Source organism: Heliconius melpomene, chromosome 7 (genome assembly GCF_056956725.1).
Source record: "Heliconius melpomene rosina isolate 202511_hmr_F chromosome 7, ASM5695672v1, whole genome shotgun sequence".
Classification (NCBI taxonomy): domain Eukaryota; kingdom Metazoa; phylum Arthropoda; class Insecta; order Lepidoptera; family Nymphalidae; genus Heliconius; species Heliconius melpomene.
This window is the reverse complement of record NC_140395.1, coordinates 13,013,374-13,033,453: the sequence shown is the minus strand read 5'-3', so window position 1 is coordinate 13,033,453 and position 20,080 is coordinate 13,013,374.

Genomic DNA, 20,080 nt, shown 5'->3' with positions numbered 1-20,080 from the left:
ACTATTCTATTGTGTCTATAGCAACCAGGCACTGAACCGTGAAGTAACGGCTTAAAAGGGTATAAAGAGGACCCACACACTAAATCAATACTGTCTAGACTGATAAATGATGTTATAGAAATATTAGATAAAATGATGAGGATAGGTGCTATCTTGATTGCTGTGGAGAAATTATAGAGTAGTAGGATCTTGTTTCGTTGTGTGCCCGACTGCGGTGAGGCCCAAAAGGAGGATTATGTTTTTAGCGAGTGTGTGTGTCTGTTTCTCTGTTCCCTTGTAAGTGTTAAACTAGTGAATTATTTTGATAAATGATATGTTATTAGATTTATCTTCTTGGCGCAATGTATTGTTGTGTATGGCTAACGTATTTCACGGGTATTGCATGTTGGGTGGAGGAACTCAAATAAAAATATTTCAAATATAAATATCATCCGATAAATTATATACACGCCAAAAGTCATCATCGCATATATACCTAAATATATATAGTAAATTTAATTTTGAACTTGATTTTAATCAAGCGATATGTAAAGTAAAGGGTTCCTCACCCTACCCATCCCGTTGAAGAAAATCGTAACTTTCCAAATATGAACATTGTTCGAATAGACCCAGATAAAGTTTCTATCACAAGTTTTTGCACCAATTTGGTTACAATTTCCCTACAAAGTTACAATACAATACTGTATTATTGAGTTGCAGGTTAGTATTACGTATTGTTCGATTATTTGAATTGTTGTAGAAGCCTTTGTTACGCTAATAATGCTATAGAATTACAATCAAATCAATCGTAGATGTAGAAAATAACTTCAGCTGGAATTCGAAACTTGGCATGTTGAGAGGCGAAACTCAACGCCGCTTCTTGTCTTATGGTGGATAAAAATTGATTCATTCCACTATGCTCCACATAGTCGAACCCATAGTCATCCTGTTTACAGAGAGACGATGTTTTCGATGATTGATCTACATATAAATGATTATATATACGATATTTTCTCGAGTGGGAATCGAATCCACAACCTGTCGCTTTTACAATCGCCCACTTGTTCCCTGCGTTACCACTGGCCTCAATTCATTTATCATTAATCTCTTCATGCTATCCTTACAATATATAATGAAATATAGTAGGTAAATAACTTACCGAAACAATGGTTAATGCTACTATATACTATGCTTTTGTTTCAACTATTGCGTTAATTAAATTTTGGAACAAGAGCTTTTACCGTGACTTACCAGTGACAGTTGATTATATACTAGTATACTTGTATATAGATCGTCTCTACGACTTACGCTGGTTCCGTTTGATAATCAAATATAGCTTCAAGTTCTTAGTGTCAGACATTGTAATGTAAAATTAAAATGTAATATGAAAATTGAACAATGGGGAACGGAGTGACGTCTCCTTATCTTCTCTCTTTTCTAGAAAAGAATAATAAAAAATAATAATCTCCTAATTCTATAAAGAAAGGTCCATAGCACAATATGCTACGAATACCGATCTCTAAAGAAACTTTGTCTTAGACAACTTTGGAATTCTGGAGGCGTTGCGTGATAAGCGGCGGAACTTAACGCCGCGTTTGCCTCGACACCAGAGAGATTAGAAATGGAAATATAAACAATTCATTTCCTCGAGGGGGAATCGAACTCACAACTCGTCGCGTTTACAATCACACTGTGTGCCCATGCGCCACGACTGGCCTCAAAACTACATATATACATCACTTCATTGCAGTAGCATTAAGACATTACAGTGGGTGAAATGTCTGTTAAAATCGATCCAAACAATCCAATATAAGCCTAAAATATTAAAAATTGAATTATTTATTATGTGGAAGTACAAAATATATGTCACTGACGTCAATTGAGCACTTGATAGCAATATTTTTGGATTGCTCTATTCGTATACAAATTGAAAATGTATGTTTTGTTGGACTGTCCGTCCATATGTATGTATGTATGTATGTATGTATGTATATAGACGCGTGATAGAAATATGCAATTCAATTTTTGGTTGAAAATATAAATTAAAATTTTTAAAATATAATTTAAAATATAAATTAAAATATTAAATATTTAATTTCATTGTATTCTTTGCCGAAATATAAGGATAAGGCCGAAATATTGTACAACAAGATTTAATAGTAAGCTTTCGATTAATAAATTATTTAGGATATTCGGGCTCCAATGGAATTTCCTTGTACCAGCGATATTTCTGTCTATTCAAGATATCCAACCTATGTCTATAAATAAGGGAAACATTGAATATTTCATATAGTGAAGTAGAAAATATGTAGCTATGTATGAGAGTCACTTACAACCTTGTCTGAGTGGGCTTCAAGACTTAATATTGAAAATCATCAAATATTTGTATTTTATTATGTATGAAAAACGACTAATATTATGAAATGGAAATCAGTTTTACATCGTGACACAGTAGTAGAGCGTCTGATTGTCAATGTGACAATCGTGGGCTTTATTCCAGTCGGGGAAATGACATATTGCCATTCCTCACTTTTTCACTCATCACGAAATGTCTGGAAAATAGGGCGGAAATTTTGAAACGGAGACTTTGACCAACAGAGACCTGTATGTTGTTTAATACAAGTATTAATCGTTCTACCACATCCTTATCTATGCTCATTTGCGTGGTAAATAGCGGAAATATAGTGTTCAGACACTCCGTCATTTTTACTTTCCTATAAGTTGGACGTCTGTCGACGTCTAAAGTCGTGTTTTGTCAAAGTAGACCGGAAAATGTAAATTATTTTTAATTTTTTAGATTAGCCCAATAGAAGCCAAATTAAGTTAATCTCGTAAGTCTCGTCAACTTCAGTCACTGGTAAATGGGTCAATTGAACTTGTACGATTTCACATACACTAACACACATATTTACTTATATTTATTTACCTTATACGGAAATCAAACTAAATCTTGTAAAAAAAAACATCATATTATAAACATTTTCAATTAAAATAACATAACGGTACAAGTACGTTAGTGTAAAGTATTAGTTCGTTGATAGCATCGCACGAAATTAGTCCAGATTTTGCTATAATTTGGCACGGGTCGCAGATATTTGCGCTTATATGTAATTAGTTTTGATAATTTGTTTGGGTTGTGGCGTGAAATGAGATTTTATCACAGTGTATATCTAAATGTAAAACACTAAAAAGGTCGAGTGGCGAAATTAGTTACATTACATACATCTGTTAAGCCTCAATCTCTCTTTCTCCAGAGCATAATAATCCCATCCGATGGTGGGGTGTGCTTTCCTCGTCTTTTGTCTCCACTTCGCTCGAGTGGAGGCATCGTGAGCGGAAACGTTGCAGGCGTTCATGTCTCTCTTAATGATATTTGCTCAACTCATCTTCGGTCTTTTCTCTTTCCTATTTTTCTTTTTTTCGTTAAAATCATCCGTTTACTTTTTTCTTTCGAATTGTTAAAATTCATACTCACGAACGGGAATCAAAGCTATTAACATTGTTTTAAATTCAGGCTACGTCCCACTGAGCCTCAACGGCTTCAATTAAATAAACCATAAAAAATTTGAAACCTTAATAAGTTAAACTAAATAGAATAAACATTTTATTTAACAATCATGTTATCTTTAACATGATCTTATCTATATCAGTATCTTTACTATATCTTTACTATATCAGTATCTTTACTATATTATATATGTGTGCGACAGTAAACTCGACGGTTGCTGTTTCTATCTCATTCGGGAAAATAACACATTTATTATTTTCATTTCCTCACTGGCTGCGTCTTGAGTGGCGGAACTCTTCGTTACCAGAGCGAAGATCTAAAAATACTAAATATATAATTTCGTCGAGTGGAAATCGAACCCGCGACTTGAGCCTATATATACAGCCCGCCACGACTAGTCTTTTTACTGCTACGCTTTTATTAAATTAAATAATTAAATCATTTGACATAATTTAGCGTCACACCTAAGTTAGTAGTCGATCAGTTGAAACGACAGAAACATTAAGCAGTACTGCCGTCTGAATTTGAAACGTACTATAATTATTTATGAATCAGTCAAACAGACATAGGATTTGCTGTAACAAGATCGTTTTGTTCACAAGTTGTTAAATTTCAATACAGTAAATAAATTGATTTCGTACAAAAGGGAAATTCGAAACACCGGTCTTTAGAAACTAAGGGTTAAGTTTAACTATTATTTAAGATTATTCAAAATTAATTACTGAAAGTATACATCAGCGTAGTAGCGTTTTGTATAGAAATAATTATAAAAGCCCTTACAGGGAATACTTAAATTTAAATAGATTCATGCCGTATTCCATCATGTATAATTACCATGGAAGGCAGAAGGAACCTAGTGTTAAGATACTTCGTTACCACGCATCGCACAATTTTCGAGACATTCAGCAGCGGAACTGAACGCCGCGCTTTGCCTAGTTAATACACAGAGGAAATTAAATAAATTAATTATAAATTGGAATTATTTTTTATAGTTTCATCTTTATCAACTTTGCCGCAATGGCTAGAAAGTTCCGAATTCAGAACGTTTCGAATTTTGCAGTAGAAGTTGTCTCCACTTTTATAAATTTAATTATAAACGTTACAGTTCACAGCGACTGTCTGAAAACGCGACGTTTGCGGGCCCGATAGCCACTAGGAAGGAAGAATTATTTTCGTCCCCTCGCTCTGGTGATGAGATAAAGCGTTGAGTACTGCCACAAAACACATAATGTCCCAATAGCTCTGCCTACCCTTGCTGTATAATATGCAGGATTCTGGCAGGCTATGCAGGATTCTGATATAATTCTGGCCGAGGCTATCGTGACTCAAGGGCACAGCCGTGTGACTGTAAACGCGACAGTTGAAGGTTCGGTTCCAACTAGTGGAAATGAATTATTATTTAAAGGAGAATCGTAACACTAGGCTCCCTCTATCTACCTTGTTATATGCGGGATATATACTAAAGAAAATGGAACCGTGAAAACCAAGGAAATTAATGTGAAATAATGTCATGACGGCAGTCAATGACAAACGGAGAGAAATTAGATAAATTTATCTTCACCCACCGTCCCCTGAGAAGATAACGGAGTGCTAAAATGTTCATAGGAACCTCTTTGCCTTTATCCGGTCGTTGGCCCCTTTACACAAATCCTCTAGGGAGTCCTCACTTGTACGTGAAGTTCTTCTAGCGTCATTAATACTACTTAAGAATGTCGACGGTTTTCGTTTTGTTATTTATTTATCTTTGCTTAGCGTCTAGCTGTATGCCGCATATAGCAAATAGGCAGAGGGAACCTGGTTCCCTCTCTCTGCCCAATTTTTAAGACGTTGCATGTTGGGTGGCGAAACTATAATCCGCGCTTTGTCTTGATTTTTTTTTTAATTGTATGTTCATTTTATTATAAAAAATCGACCGAGTGACATATAAGTATCGTCATATCGTCAAGTTTAACATAGTATGTCAGTAATGTTCCTTAAAGTCGATTGGGTCATTTCAAAGTAATATTTTCCCTATGAAGGTAAAATACTACAAATAGTTTTGTAGATATTTAGTCTACATACATGAAGCAAAAAAATTGTACATATTTCAATGAAAATTCTGCAGTCGGTATTGTCGTCCTATGAAGTAAAATTGTGATAATTATATTTATAAAAAACAACAATTTTATAAAAAATCTTTGCAAAATTATGAAATTTGGCACAACTATAGATTAAAGACAATTGCAGAATGTCATATTTTTAACCGACTTCTGTAAGAAAAGGAGGTTATCAATTCGATTGTACTTTTTTAATACTTTTTAATAATTAATACGTACTCGTGGATATAAGTTACATATAGGTTGCTGTGGTAATTCGTTTTGTTAATATCAAAATCTAAATCTAAATATTCCATTCGTTATTCATATAAATAAAGCTTCGCCAACCAAAAACATATTAGCACAAAAAAGCATTAGTAGGTAAAATCCAGAGGTTTTTATACTTCCCCTATAAAAGGACGGACGAATGATAAACGGCAGACACCGCATTATATTCGTATCTCCATGAATGGGAGAGCCGATTCGATCCGCTCAGTTGTATCGAACAAGCGGTTTTGATGATCTAACAAGATTTACTCTGGTCCTATATTTTCGTTGGTTTTTGATACAGATTGTATGTATGTAAGTGGAGGATGTTCATATGTCAAACGTGTGTAAGACAATTGTCATTTTATTTTCTGTAAAATACCCTCACACTGAGGGTATTTTACAGAAAATAAAATAATAATACCCACATAATTATTTATAAAAGAGGAAGCGAACGGCTATAAAAAGTGACGTTTTTGATGGATTGAGTCAGTACGTCGTTATTCTGCCTGTCGTAAGGTGTAAAATTGTGACAGTGTTCAAGTATTTAAAATCAGTGTCATTGTTGGAACTATGCGTTTTAAAACGTGTATAAGTGTAAAGTGTTATATAGAAACAGTGTTAGAAGTGTGTATATGTAAAAGAGGAACAGTAAATTATGGTTATTTAAGTATTTTCTTATACTTACCACCTGACATTTTTACAAATGTCAGAAGTGGGATCCAACACCTAAAGATAACTGGTGTTGTTACTACGCCCAAAGCAGACCAACCGGCGCACGACGACGAACACGGTACGTCTGCGACGGTGATCGTAGACAGAATAGACGCGGAGATAATAAGCGGAAGCGATCACAGCGACCGGAATAACCAAAGTTGTAGTCAAAATCATTGTTATAGTCGCCATCCAAGTAGGAGAAGGTACAGTCGAAATCGCAGAAAACGTGAACGTGAGGAACAGGGACGTCTCAGCAGGCGTAGGTGCGTGGTAGCAGGCGTGCCCGTAGTAGTGTTCAACAAAGCAACAGCGACCATGTTTATAAGCCGAAGCGTGAACAGTATGTTTGCCGCTAGCGTGACAGCCGTGCAGATGACTCTTCTAAAGAAGACAATGAAAATCGTCTTCCTTGAAGTAAGCATCGTTATGAAGGTACGAGCATTTTATTAATAGTAACAGTAATATTAATCAAGTAGAAGTGCAGAAGCCGCACAATATGGTAACAAAATTCTAATAAGATATTAAGATTCAAAGTCAAAGTAGTCGCTATAATTAAAGTCTCCTTTATAACAAATCTAACAGTGTGCTAAATGTCATCTTTTAGTTTACTTGGTTAAAGTCTGTAGAAAAGTGAATCGCGTAAATGAAGTGAAAATGTAATAAAAAAAAAAGTTATACGATTAACAGTGACGTGGTCTCAGTAAACGGCATTGTTTTAAATTCTTTCATTAAACTAGGAAGAACTTTAAGTGAAATAAAAGGTCAGTAGTATATTAAGTAAAATAAGGATAAAACGGAGCCTTCGATAGGTTTTGATAACTCGACAGTTACACCCGTAGATAGTTATGATATTTAAATTATTATTAATAGCATTTTTGCAATAACGGAAGTGCTTAGTGTCTAATGAATATTTACTTAGGTTATGCTGTTACAGAACAAACATTTATAATGTTTATGACTTACGATACTTTTAAAATAATAGCTAAATAAAATTATAATACCCGCAGTATTATCATTTAGTAGAATTGAACAAAAAAAGTCTTATTAAGTCAAAGCATCAAACAACGGTTTATCAATGGTTAGTGTATAGCAATGGTAGATGTAATATACTTATAGACGTGTAAAGAATATTTTGTTTTATAAGAATTAAATGAATTTAACGATAAAAATGGCAAACTTATTCTAAAATAATTTGTTGAAGACCAAAAGAAATAAGCTTTCAAAATATAGTTTAAAGATAGTTATAATGTGTTTCAAAAATTATGTAATAATGTGTTTATTAAATTAATTGATATTAGTGCAGTAGTTTCTGCGTTACAGTGCTTTAGATTTTATTCACTCGTCTAAAGGTTAAAATGGTGACATATTGTATTCATTGCGGGCAACTTTTGAAAAACGTGATGTTAATTAAAAAACTCGAGGGAGTTACTCGCTGGTAGCGCCAGATTCCATAATGTAATTGGCACATTGAATAGTATGGCTAGTAAAATGAGCCACGCGGATGTTTTAAGTCTTAATCCAGTTTTAAATGATGAACAGAACACTGATGTAGTCATTTATGTTTCAAGTAAATTCAACAAAGTGCAAAAAATACGTACAGTTATGTTTATATTGTGTTTATCACAAAACTGATGCAAAACCTAAAAGATTAGTAATAAAAATAGTTAATTGTTGTGAATCATTGATATATTTTCCTAAACTATGAAATAATACAACCAGTTAAGAGGAACAGATGCTAATTATGTAAATACAATATAAAATGTTATATTTTATATTCACTACTTCAGTTAGACTGACCAGATAGTTGACTTATAAGACAGACATTTAAAAACACGAATTACGTGTTAAGTCTATTGTTACCGTTATCTCTACTCCACGATCTAATGAGCAGGTGGAGAGGATAATCGTATGTTCCAGTAGTGGTTTGAATATAGGAATAGTAAGGCGAGCAGCGTCATGTTCTGTTGGACTCTCATGGCTAAACAAATTGTTTATTTGTATATTTTCGAGCTTATTGTCAAATGAGCTACTTTTATATTTTAAATTTGTACAATATAGAAAGTAAATATATTTGTCACAGTATTATTTACTGAGTATTATGTCAGAATGTCATTAATTATTAGTTATAATTGAATTGAGTATAACAGACTGGTTAGAGGTTTTAGAATAAAAGTTATACAATAGGAAATAGAATACAGTGTTCCTGGTGCTAGTTACAAGTGCTTTTTACATAGTAAATGAATCTACTTAATTTAAAGTGTCATTACTATTATAATAACAAACCCTTTTGATGTATAAAAAAGATAATAAATAGAAATATTCTATTTAGTATTGCTAGTGCTGTTTAATACGTACTTTAATTCAATCGTTAGCAATTGCAGACAATAATTGTGTTGTTAAATAATATTCATAATAAAGGAATCGGTTGAACGCCGACTGAGGTTTAAAAAATGAGTAGCAACTGTGAGAGTCTTATATTAAAGTCATTAAGCGTAGATGTAAAGAATAAAATAGAGAATCAATTCGTAATAAAATTATAAATGAAGTATTTAAAAAAAAGGGGTCAAATATATAATAGCATAAAAGAACCGCCGTGTAAGTACCAAAATGAATTTGTCGTTAGAGTTTTTCGTAATAAAAAGGTTACAAGTTTGTAACAAAAAAAACAAATGACATTTAAGATCTTCTTCCAATTACAAAAAGTGTACTGGTGTTTATAAAGCAATAATGACCATAGATAAAGTTAGAGCGTGGGTAGTGTTGACCATCTTTCAGACGATAGTGATTCTCAAGCCAAATCGGGTAGTCATGATGATAACGAATGTCAGTCTCGAATTATTTAATTTAATGAAGTCTTGTATAAGTTGATAAATAGTCTAGATAATATTTTAGTACTATTATGGATAGACAGATAGATAGATATATGCTAGGGAGGTATGTAGGGGCCCGTGGCGTTTGGCGCTCCTTTCTCTCTTGACTGCCCCGCTAGGAATAAAGCGTGGCGTTAAGTGAAGTTAAAAGTATAGTATACAGTGTATACTTATGTCACGTAGATAAAGTATACATGTATATGGATTTATTTACTTCTAAGTGAATTGTTATGTTTAATGTATAGTTTTAGATTTAGCTTTAGAGCAATTGCCCCAGCTCAAGAGTGGCAGATTGCCCCAGTTCAAGATGGGCAGATTGCCCCAGTAAAAGATGGGCAGATTGCCCTAGTAACAGATGGGCAGATTGCCCCAGTAGATGATGGGCAGATTGCCCCAGTAGACGATAGGCAGATTGCCCCAGTAGAAGATGGGCAGATTGCCCCAGTAGAAGATGGGTAGATTGCACCAGTTTTAGTTGGGCTGATTGCCCTAGTTTCAGTTGGGCAGATTGTTCCAGTTTCAGTTGGGCAGATTGCCCCAGTCTTAGTTGGGCAGTTTGCCCCAGTTTCAGTTGGGCAGATTGCCCTAGTTTCAGTTGGGCAGATTGCCCTAGTTTAAGTTCGGCAGATTGCCCTAGTTTAAGTTGGGCTGATTGCCCTAGTTTAAGTTGGGCTGATTGCCCTAGATTTAAGTTGGGCAGATTGCCTTCAGTTTCAGTTGGGCGGATTGCCTTCAGTTTCAGTTGGGCGGATTGCCTTCAGATTCAGTTGGGCGGATTGCCTTCAGTTTCAGTTGGGCGGAATGCCTTCAGTTTCAGTTGGGCGGAATGCCTTCAGTTTCAGTTGGGCGGATTGCCTTCAGTTTCAGTTGGGCGGAATGCCTTCAGTATCAGTTGGACGGATTGCCTATAGTTTCAGTTGGGCAGATTGCCTTGAGTTTCAGTTGGGCGGATTGCCTCCAGTTTCAGTTGGGTAGATTGCCCTAGTTTCAGTTGGGCAGGATGCTGCCAGATTCGGTTGGGTAGATTGTGCCTAGTTTCGGTTAGGTAAATTGTACCAGTTTCATGTAGACAGATTGTCCCAGTTTCATGTGGACAGGTTGTCCCCAGTTTCGGTTAGGTAGATTGTACCAGTTTCATGTGGGCAGATTGCCCCAGCTTCATGTGGGCAGATTGCCCCAGTTCATGTGGGCAGATTGCCTCAGTTCATGTGGGCAGATTGCCTCAGTTCCAGGTTAACAAATTGCCGCAAAGCTGATCATCTACCAACTTGGGCCAAGTAGACGCGCAGGTAGCTGCCGCGTGCTACCTTAAGCAGACCATCAATGATGACAGCATCACCTTTGACCCCGTGAGGTGCCTAGCAGACTTCTGCCGCCACGTTTCACGGAGGATTCTAATCTTCGCTGGCTCGCAGCCAGTGGGAGTCGAGGAGCAGCACTGTGAGGAGGGACAGATTGCCGCAAAGCTGATCACCTACCAACTTGGGCCAAGTAGACGCGCAGGTAGCTGCTGCGAGCTACCTCGAGCAGACCATCAACGGTGACAACATCATCTTTGACTCCGTAAGGTGCCTAGCAGGCTTCTGCTGCCACGTTTCACGGAGGATTCTAATCTTCGCTGGCTCGCAGCCAGTGGGAGTCGAGGAGGAGCACTGTGAGGAGGGACATATTGCCGCAGGTTCAGGTTGGCAAATTGCCGCAGGTGAAGGTGAACAGATTTCCGCAGGTTAAGGTTAGTAGATTTTTGCAGGTTTAGGTGAGCAGATTGCCACAGATTAAAATGGGCAGATTGCTGCAGCTTAAAATGGGCTGATTGCCGCAGTTTAAAATGGGCTGATGGCCGCAAGTAAAGGTGGACAGTTTTCCGCAGGTTAAGGTGAGTAGATTTTGCAGGTTTAGTTGGGCAGATTGCCACTGATTAAAATGGGCAGATTGCCGCCGCTTAAAATGGCAGATTGCCGCAACTTAAAATGGTCAGATTGCCGCAGTTTAAAATGGGCAGATTGCCGCAGCTTAAAATGGGCAGATTGCCACAGCTTAAAATGGGCAGATTGCCGCAGCTTAAAATGGGCAGATTGTCACAGCTTAAAACGGGCAGATTGTCGCAGTTTAATATGGGCATATTGCCGCAGGTTAAGGTTAGCAGATTACTCTAGGTTCAGGTGGGCAGATTGACCCAGGTTACGTAGGTAAAAATTGGCCCTAGTTTAACATGGCAGATTGCCTTTAAATATTGTTTGTGAAAGCTGTAAATTATTTTTGTAAGAGACATTGTTACAGTCAATTATGTAAGAGTTATGAACCATAGTTATTATCTTTTTGTTTTGTTTTTTTGGAAACACGAGGTCGTGTTTCGGTGCAGGACGGCCGAACTGTAAGACAATTGTCAGTGTGAGGGTATTTTACAGAAAATAAAATAATAATACCCACATAATTATTTATAAAAGAGGAAGCGAACGGCTATAAAAAGTGACGTTTTTGATGGATTGAGTCAGTACGTCGTTATTCTGCCTGTCGTAAGGTGTAAAATTGTGACAGTGTTCAAGTATTTAAAATCAGTGTCATTGTTGGAACTATGCGTTTTAAAACGTGTATAAGTGTAAAGTGTTATATAGAAACAGTGTTAGAAGTGTGTATATGTAAAAGAGGAACAGTAAATTATGGTTGTTTAAGTATTTTCTTATACTTACCACCTGACATTTTTACACGTGTATGGTCCCTTTTTATAAATTATTACTTGCTTAGAATGTTATGAAGTCGGACTATATTTTAAATGTTATAAAGATATAAGATATATATTAAGGTAAACGTTATGATTTTAATATACCTATTAAAATCAATATGTGTGTGAAGGTTTTTGTAGATCCATTTACTACTATACTAAAATCAAATCAATTTTTTTTAAACATTTTCTCTATCTCTTTCCGCTTTCTTTCTCTATGTCTTTCCGCTTACCCAAACTAATTTCCGGAAATGCTGAATGGTTTTTAGCATACATGTACCCAGCTTCACTCTTCATGCTGTATTCTGCATGTATCAGCATAGGCAGGGGGAATGTAAATTTGGGAGGGATTTGTGAAGTAGGAAAATGTAGAGGTGGAATTCATCGCCACTTTTCCCTCGACATCAGAGCGATCAAATTACGTATTAAATATTTCATTTCTTCGAGTGGAAATCGAACCCATAACCCGTCGTGTTTACAGTCACACGCTTTTCCCCCTACGACACGACTGGCCTCACATACATATAATATGCAGAACTATTACTTATTTCCTTTTGACGATGCAGGCAAAGCTGTATAAAAATATCTCTACCTGTAATATTCCTGTCAACTTGCAATAACATTAGTGAAGGCAGGATGGCTGTCAAAATGTGTAACAGCGTAGTGGTGGTATGAGAGTCGCTAGACTTCGTTTCCTAAAGCTTTTGGGTATGTTCCAAATAGCATAAAGCTTTGGAACACGTCATCTAAGAGGATACGTATTTGAATGTTAAAATATATACTTGATATTTTATTTATTTGCAAGATCTTATAAATTTGGCTACATTTGGTAATTTTTTTTTTCTACTGATTATATGACTAATTGATAATATTTTAAATTCCTCTAAAAGAAACGAATTCACAACAGAGGCTACATTATAAACTGTCTGTACCAATAAATAGCATGTTCATAATAAACAAGTTATTTTCACAAAATAAATGTTAAAAACTTCACGCTATTTTGGTATGTTTTTTGGTAGAAAATAATGTTATTTTCTATTTTTTAATATGCTATTACTAAATATGCACCTTGTTATATTACTTTACTTAAATCAGAATCGATCATTAATATTTCGTCTCGTAATTCTTAACGATATTGTTTGACACGTTTCTCTAAACAATGTTTTCCTTTGGCGGGACAGAGTGACAAATTACTCGTGTAGTATTTCAGACATCGACTTTGGCTTGTTAGCTTTGAAAATTGACTACGACAATGATACAGAATATCTTTTCGAATTTTTGAGGAAAAATATCGTGATTATAAGTTAGCATCTAACAGTAGCTGACTATAAAACGTGATGGTTGTAGGATGATTATATTCAAAAAAAAATGTTTTCCATTGTAGAGAAAGAAATTTTTAATTCCGAACTCAACGCGAATGTCTCGAAAATTTGGCGGAGAGTGCGGAAAAAAGGAAGAAGAAAAAATAAATTACGTATCTTACATGTTTGCGTACCTACTAACTATAACCAATTATATAAATTTGTTAAAATCATAAAATAAATTGTATATCACATTTTTTTGAGGCTTTACATGAATCAGCAGCATTAAATGAATCACCTTTGCTATTTTTATTATTTTAATTGTAATTAATTTAAATTTTACAATCATAAAGTAGATTTTCATAAAAACCATTCCCTACAGGACTACTGTAGTAGATGTTTTAACTTAATGTCATACTCGTATATACCAAAAATGATGAAGCTCCCGCGGGAAAGCGCTGAAAGCTTATTTGAAAAGTCAAATTAAATACCCTTGCGGCGTAGTTTGCATGGACGAAGAAATGTTTATCGTAAAAAATAATAAATGTTACTTCGACCCGGTTCCGCCAATATTGTAATAATATACAAACACTCAATACAAACAAAATGAAATTAAATAACTCAAAGAAAAAAGGGGTGGTCAGAGAAAATGAAATAAGTATACTTTGAAATAATGTTTTCTTTTTTGGATAATTTTTGAGATATTGTATGTTGAAAGTGACCAGATGAATGTAAATATTTTAAAATAGGTAAATTGATGTTGTCATGGTACCTATGGGTTCGATTTTCACGAAGCTCGGTGTTGAAATCCGCTAGACATTCAATGTCTGGGAAATTGAAAGATTAAAAATTGAAAGATTAGAAAAAAACCATATAGACGAATAAAAAAGGCAGTTTTAAGTTATCATTCCGTACTTGTTCACTCAGCGTTCCCAAATCGTAACCCCACGAAATAACCGGTAACTACCGACTTTATGGGTTTTCCTTTTAATTGCAGTTTTATTGAGTTACGGCTGTTACAAAATGTAATAAACGAGGAACTGTGACATCATTACTTCTCCACTAAAACATTTTTAAGAGTTATCTGAAGTTATGACATAAAAAATCTGAAATGAATAATTTTTAATTGTAGCCATGATTCTTTAAGATCACGTAAAGCGTTGAATTTGGTGAATTAACATACATTTTTTTTTCTGGTAAGAGGTGGATAATGGATGTCTTTTGATCTTTTTTCAGATTGACTTGAATAAAAAAATAAGTAAACCATGAAGTGGGATACGAAAGTGTCTTAATGAGAACGGAGTATCTTACCACTATGTTCTCAAGTAACTTTTCCCTATTCTATGTATGGGATATATATATTTAGACATTGATTTACTTAGTATAATGATGTACGTTTAAGTTTGGCTTTAGCCAAAAGTAGTTAAAATGTACTTGATTAGTACATAGTTAGGTTTTTTTGGAAAAATAAATGATAAATTGGTAAAATTTACGATCAAAAATCGAAAAAAATATCATAAAATAACAGTAGTGTTGCTTGCATGTACTCGTAAAGCTCCTTATATTATATTTGAACAAATTTTTATTCGTAAAAGAAGGAAGGGATCAGCACCACAATTTATGAGGCGGTAGTTATTATCGGCCTCGTTTTATAGCTCCATAGAATTAACTGTGAAAATCCTTACCGTATTCGTGTAGATATTTTTTGGTAAAATTCTGAGTGGCGTGATATTGATACTACCTGATAACATTTATTGAAGAACGAAATGAGTATAAGTGGTCGTCAAGGCGCAGTGGGTAGACTGTGACTGCGGTGATTATTGGTTTGGTTCTCACTTGGTGTAATTAATTTTTTTTTTTTGTTGGAAAGATAAAGTGTTTATTCCTTCTAATGGAAAACGAACCCACAACCGTCGTGTTTACAGTCGAACGCGCATGCGCATATTACTTTTTATTATTATTAAGCATTGGTAGAGGGAACCTAGGAATATAGTGCTTAGCACTCCGTTCAAATTAAGACTTTCTTTACAATAGAGCGAAGAAATGATAATATAAAATATTTCATTTTCTCCCACTACGACTTTCGTACATTTAAGCTTATTAAAATTTAAGAAACACTTGGATATTATTCCATACATAGAATTCTTTATTAGTTGTGAGTTGAACCGACAACCATCTTTCTATACATAGAGACAATTTTATTTCAATAAACATTTATATCCCATAATTTTATGCCTATTAATTATTTCTACACAACATATTCTGTTTGCCCTCTAGCAATAACGGGACTTCAATAGAGCTTTCAGTTGCGTCAGGAATTTTGATATTAACTTACTAGTTATTGTAGTAATCTCATTATTAAGTCTAATCTTCGACGTATCTTGTTACTACAGCTAGGAAATGAAAATATTAAATATTTTATTTATTATCTCAGGTGGAAATCGAACTCACAACTCCATGATGGCCTGTATTATATTATAGGATTTGTGAGGAAACATATTTTTTAAGTTACTTAGACTTTTGTTGTCACACATACGTCATTAAGATTTTAAACCCAATAAATAAAAATTAATAAAATATATCAATTTTATTAGAAAATTTGTACGTTTCCATTTCAGAAGGATTTAGTTTTAGCGACACCAGATCGCTCACTTGAAGTGACCGCTTATCAACTAGACGTATAACAGAAATAAAAGCTTAATATTCTGCGTCTTTAAGCTTTTGAGACTGAATTATTTTATTTCTGAGAAGGTATTCTATCATCATATTGTAACGGAAGAAGGTATTCTATCATCATATTGTACACTTAGGTTTCCCACTAAAGTGGGGAGTAAAGGACTAAAGTAAACATTAAGAAATGGAAACGTATTGTCTTAACACTAGGTATCCAGGTTCCCTTTGCGTACCCTGCTAGGAGTAAAAAATATAGAGTGAAGTTAAAAACAACTATTCTTAAATTTTTTCTTAGCTAAAAAAAACTAAATTTTCCTAAAAATAATTAAGATTAATCAACATTTTAAACTTTATTATTGCTTAATGGATGAAGTGTCACTTTAAGTATAATTTAGACTCGAGAGAGTATTATAAAATTAATTGATGAAAAATAATATCTAGTAAGGTACAATATTTTTAGATATTCTTTTTGCCTCACGCTGTATCTCAAGCATAGCAGGGTAGGCAGGGGGTAGCAACTTCGTCCCTCATTTTCAACCACATTTTCTGTACTGAGTTGGGATCCTCAATGTCGAACTTTGGCTTCTTATCAATATAATTCGTATATTCATATTTTCTATTGGAAATTGAACCTACATCAGGCAATCCGATCGCCCTGCCACCATACTCACGAATGTCCTTGTGCTTCAGATCTTTATATATTACTAGCGGCCCGCCCGCGGCTTCGCCTGCGTGAACTACGTTACTATTAATTTCTGTCTCCATGAGTACCTACGTCCTATAAGTGACGCCCATGCAAAATTTGAAACCCCTAGCACATGTACTTTCTCATGATAGATAGTAGATTTCGTGATGAGTGAGTGAGTGATCTTTCGATTTTATATATATATAGATATTTCAAGACATCGCAAAAGACCGTGCAAAGTGGAGTAGGTTGAGTAGGAGGGCAGACCCTGGCAATAGCCGGGATTAATGCCAGGAGGAAGGAAGATAGATATTTCAAGACATGTAGGTACATCCAAATAAATATCACTGAGGCAGTTAGGTGAAATACAACATGAATAGAATACCATTTCATACGAAGAAATCCGTATATGGGAAGCTCGATAATCGTGAAGCGTTGCAATGAAATAGCCGTCTCTCGATAGATCTGTCAATATCGTGCTCATCGTTGCTTCCTGCTTACACTACAGTAAATGCGAAAAGATTTGTTATTTTTTATTTTATTTTTCTTTGTTTTTCACGTATAAAACAGTACGTTTTATAAATCGATGAATGTAGGGTACATCTACGAAAACGCATGACTCATTGTCACGTTCCACCTGAGCCGAGTGTGCAAGCGAGAGCGCAGAACCAGCGATGGAGAGGCACTTTCAATTCATTGGCATTTCATTTTCCTGCTCCGGTAGTCGAAGCATGCCGGAATTCTGCCTTATAACACGCAATATCTTGAAAATTGTGCCAAAAGCTGGGAACGGAGAGTTTTAGTTTGAAAACTAGATTCCCAGGTTCCTTCTGTCTACCCTGCCCTGTGCGAAGACCATTTATTATTTAGTACCTTCTCTACAACCTGTAAAATAAAAGAGATACCTACTTAAAAATAAGTGACAAAACGAGTTTATTATCTCATACAAGTTAAAGAGTAATGTTCCTTAATATATCATATGGGAAATTACGAATTATTAAGTGTCTTGAAAGCAAGTAAAATTAGTTAGCGCAGTAATTTAATTAATAAGGTGGCTGCGCAGAGTTAACGAGATCGACGTTAATTTTACGTTAATGTTATTTAATATTTTAATGTTAAGTTGAGTTTAGAATTAATTTATGTATTATATTTAAATAATGTAATATATTATGTTTTTAAATCGTGTAATATAGGAATAATTAAATTAGTTTTTATTATGTAATTATTATTTTTTATTTTCCCAAAATTTTTTTGGAGGTCGTCATGGCGCAGGGGCTCATGCATGTGACTATAAACGCGATGGTTGTGGGTTCGATTCCTACTCGGGCGAATAAAATATTTATTATTTTAATTTTTTCGCTTTGGTAATGAGGCAAAGCGTGGCGTTTACTTTCGTCACTCAACACGCAATGCCCCATGAATTCGACGGAAACCTAATGGAGAAGGAGGATAGGCTCCCAAGTATCCTCTGTGTCTTTTGGTATAAGCGAGATACAGTGTGAAGCTAAAAAATAAAAAAAAAACAGTTTTTAATATTTGCGAAAATATTATCTACAATGAGATTTAAACCTACAATCATAGCGTACCAAGTAAACAGCCTGTATAATGCTAGTCCAAAAGATTTAACGAAATATACATTTTCCCAATAATCAATTAAGCTATATTTAATAATTGAGCCTTAACTTCTAAATAATGAATATTTCGAACGGTCGGCTATTATTTCGTAATAATTTTGTAGTCCGATAAATGGCGATTAGGTTACTGCTAGCCTTTTTTAATCTGTTCTTTTAGTATTTATATTAAAGTTTATTAGAAGGTTTTTAAAATAGATATAGTTATTAAAGTTAATATTTTGCATTAAATAAGATGCTTCTTTTCTTTAATAAGTACTGTGTGAAACTGATTTAAGCTTTTAACTTTGAGAAGAAGCAAGAGCTGTTTGAATTAGAAGCAAAAAAATATTATTTTTTTTGCTTCACGCTTTATTCCTGACTGACCCAGCCAGCATACCTTTTTCGACTCGTCCACTGTCATCAACCATGTAGTACGTTATTGTCATTCTTACTATGACATCTTCGTAGTACCTGCTATTCTATGTATCCCTTCCCTCAATTGGGAATCGAACCCACTACCATCACTTTTACAATCCGACGCTTTCATCACGAGGGCATTATTTTATATATGTATTTACTACATACTCGTATATTTTATTTTCCAACTCTTCATATTACATCAGGCTATAAGTAAGTACTTGTATACAAATGAACCTCTCCAGAACTTAAAATATTTTTCATGTTAGCAGATAGCAGTGTAATTAAAAGGCGGGCCAAAACCGTAGATAATGACACTGACGTCGATGATTGTAAATACGAATGGATCGACGTTAAAAGCTTTGTGGCTGACCAACATATAAGATATTTTGGACTGTATACGTTTATAATTAAGTATTATTTTTCAGAAACTATAAATGTTACTTTTTTCTTGTTAAAAATAACTCTTTGTAATATGAGCCTACGTAAAGTATAGCAAAATAGGCACATAGAATCTACTGTTAAGCCACTTTTCCAATTTTCGAGAGTTGTTGTTCTTTAACTATTAGAAAGAGGAAACAAACATAATAGTTAATGACCAAAATAACATAATAATAAATGAAAATTAATACATAATATAATAGTACTAGATATATTTTTTCTAAAAATCTAAAAAAATTCTTTTCAAAGCCAATTTACAAAGCTAACAAGCCAAAGTCGATGTCCCTTCAGAAGAAAACATTGATTGGAGAAACGCATCAAACAATATCGTTAAGAATAACGTCACGAAATATTAATGATTCATTTCAAATGAAGTAAAGTAAAAATATATGCATGAATGCGTAAATAAATATTTCACTTCTCGAGCCTCGGCCTCATAAGTATTTAGGAAGTATTAGGTATTAGGGAATATGATAAAAGAATGTCGATTAGACATAATATAAATATAGCCTTTGTTTTAGGTAAGTATAAGGTAACCAGAGAGTAGAAATAAATATTAAATTACTATACTTAAAATACTTCTAATATATTTGTACGAAATAATTTATTCCTCATAATTATGAGCACCCAGGGCTGCGCGGCAATTAGCAAGCGTTTGCTGAAGTTTTCCATGATTTGTTTACAAGCATTGGTGGGATGTTGATAATAACTCTTTTCATTTCTGCCTTTAATTAGTGTATTATTTGTGGATTGTTCATACGCAATTGTATTTAAAATTTGAGAAAACTTCATTTATTACACACTACACTACT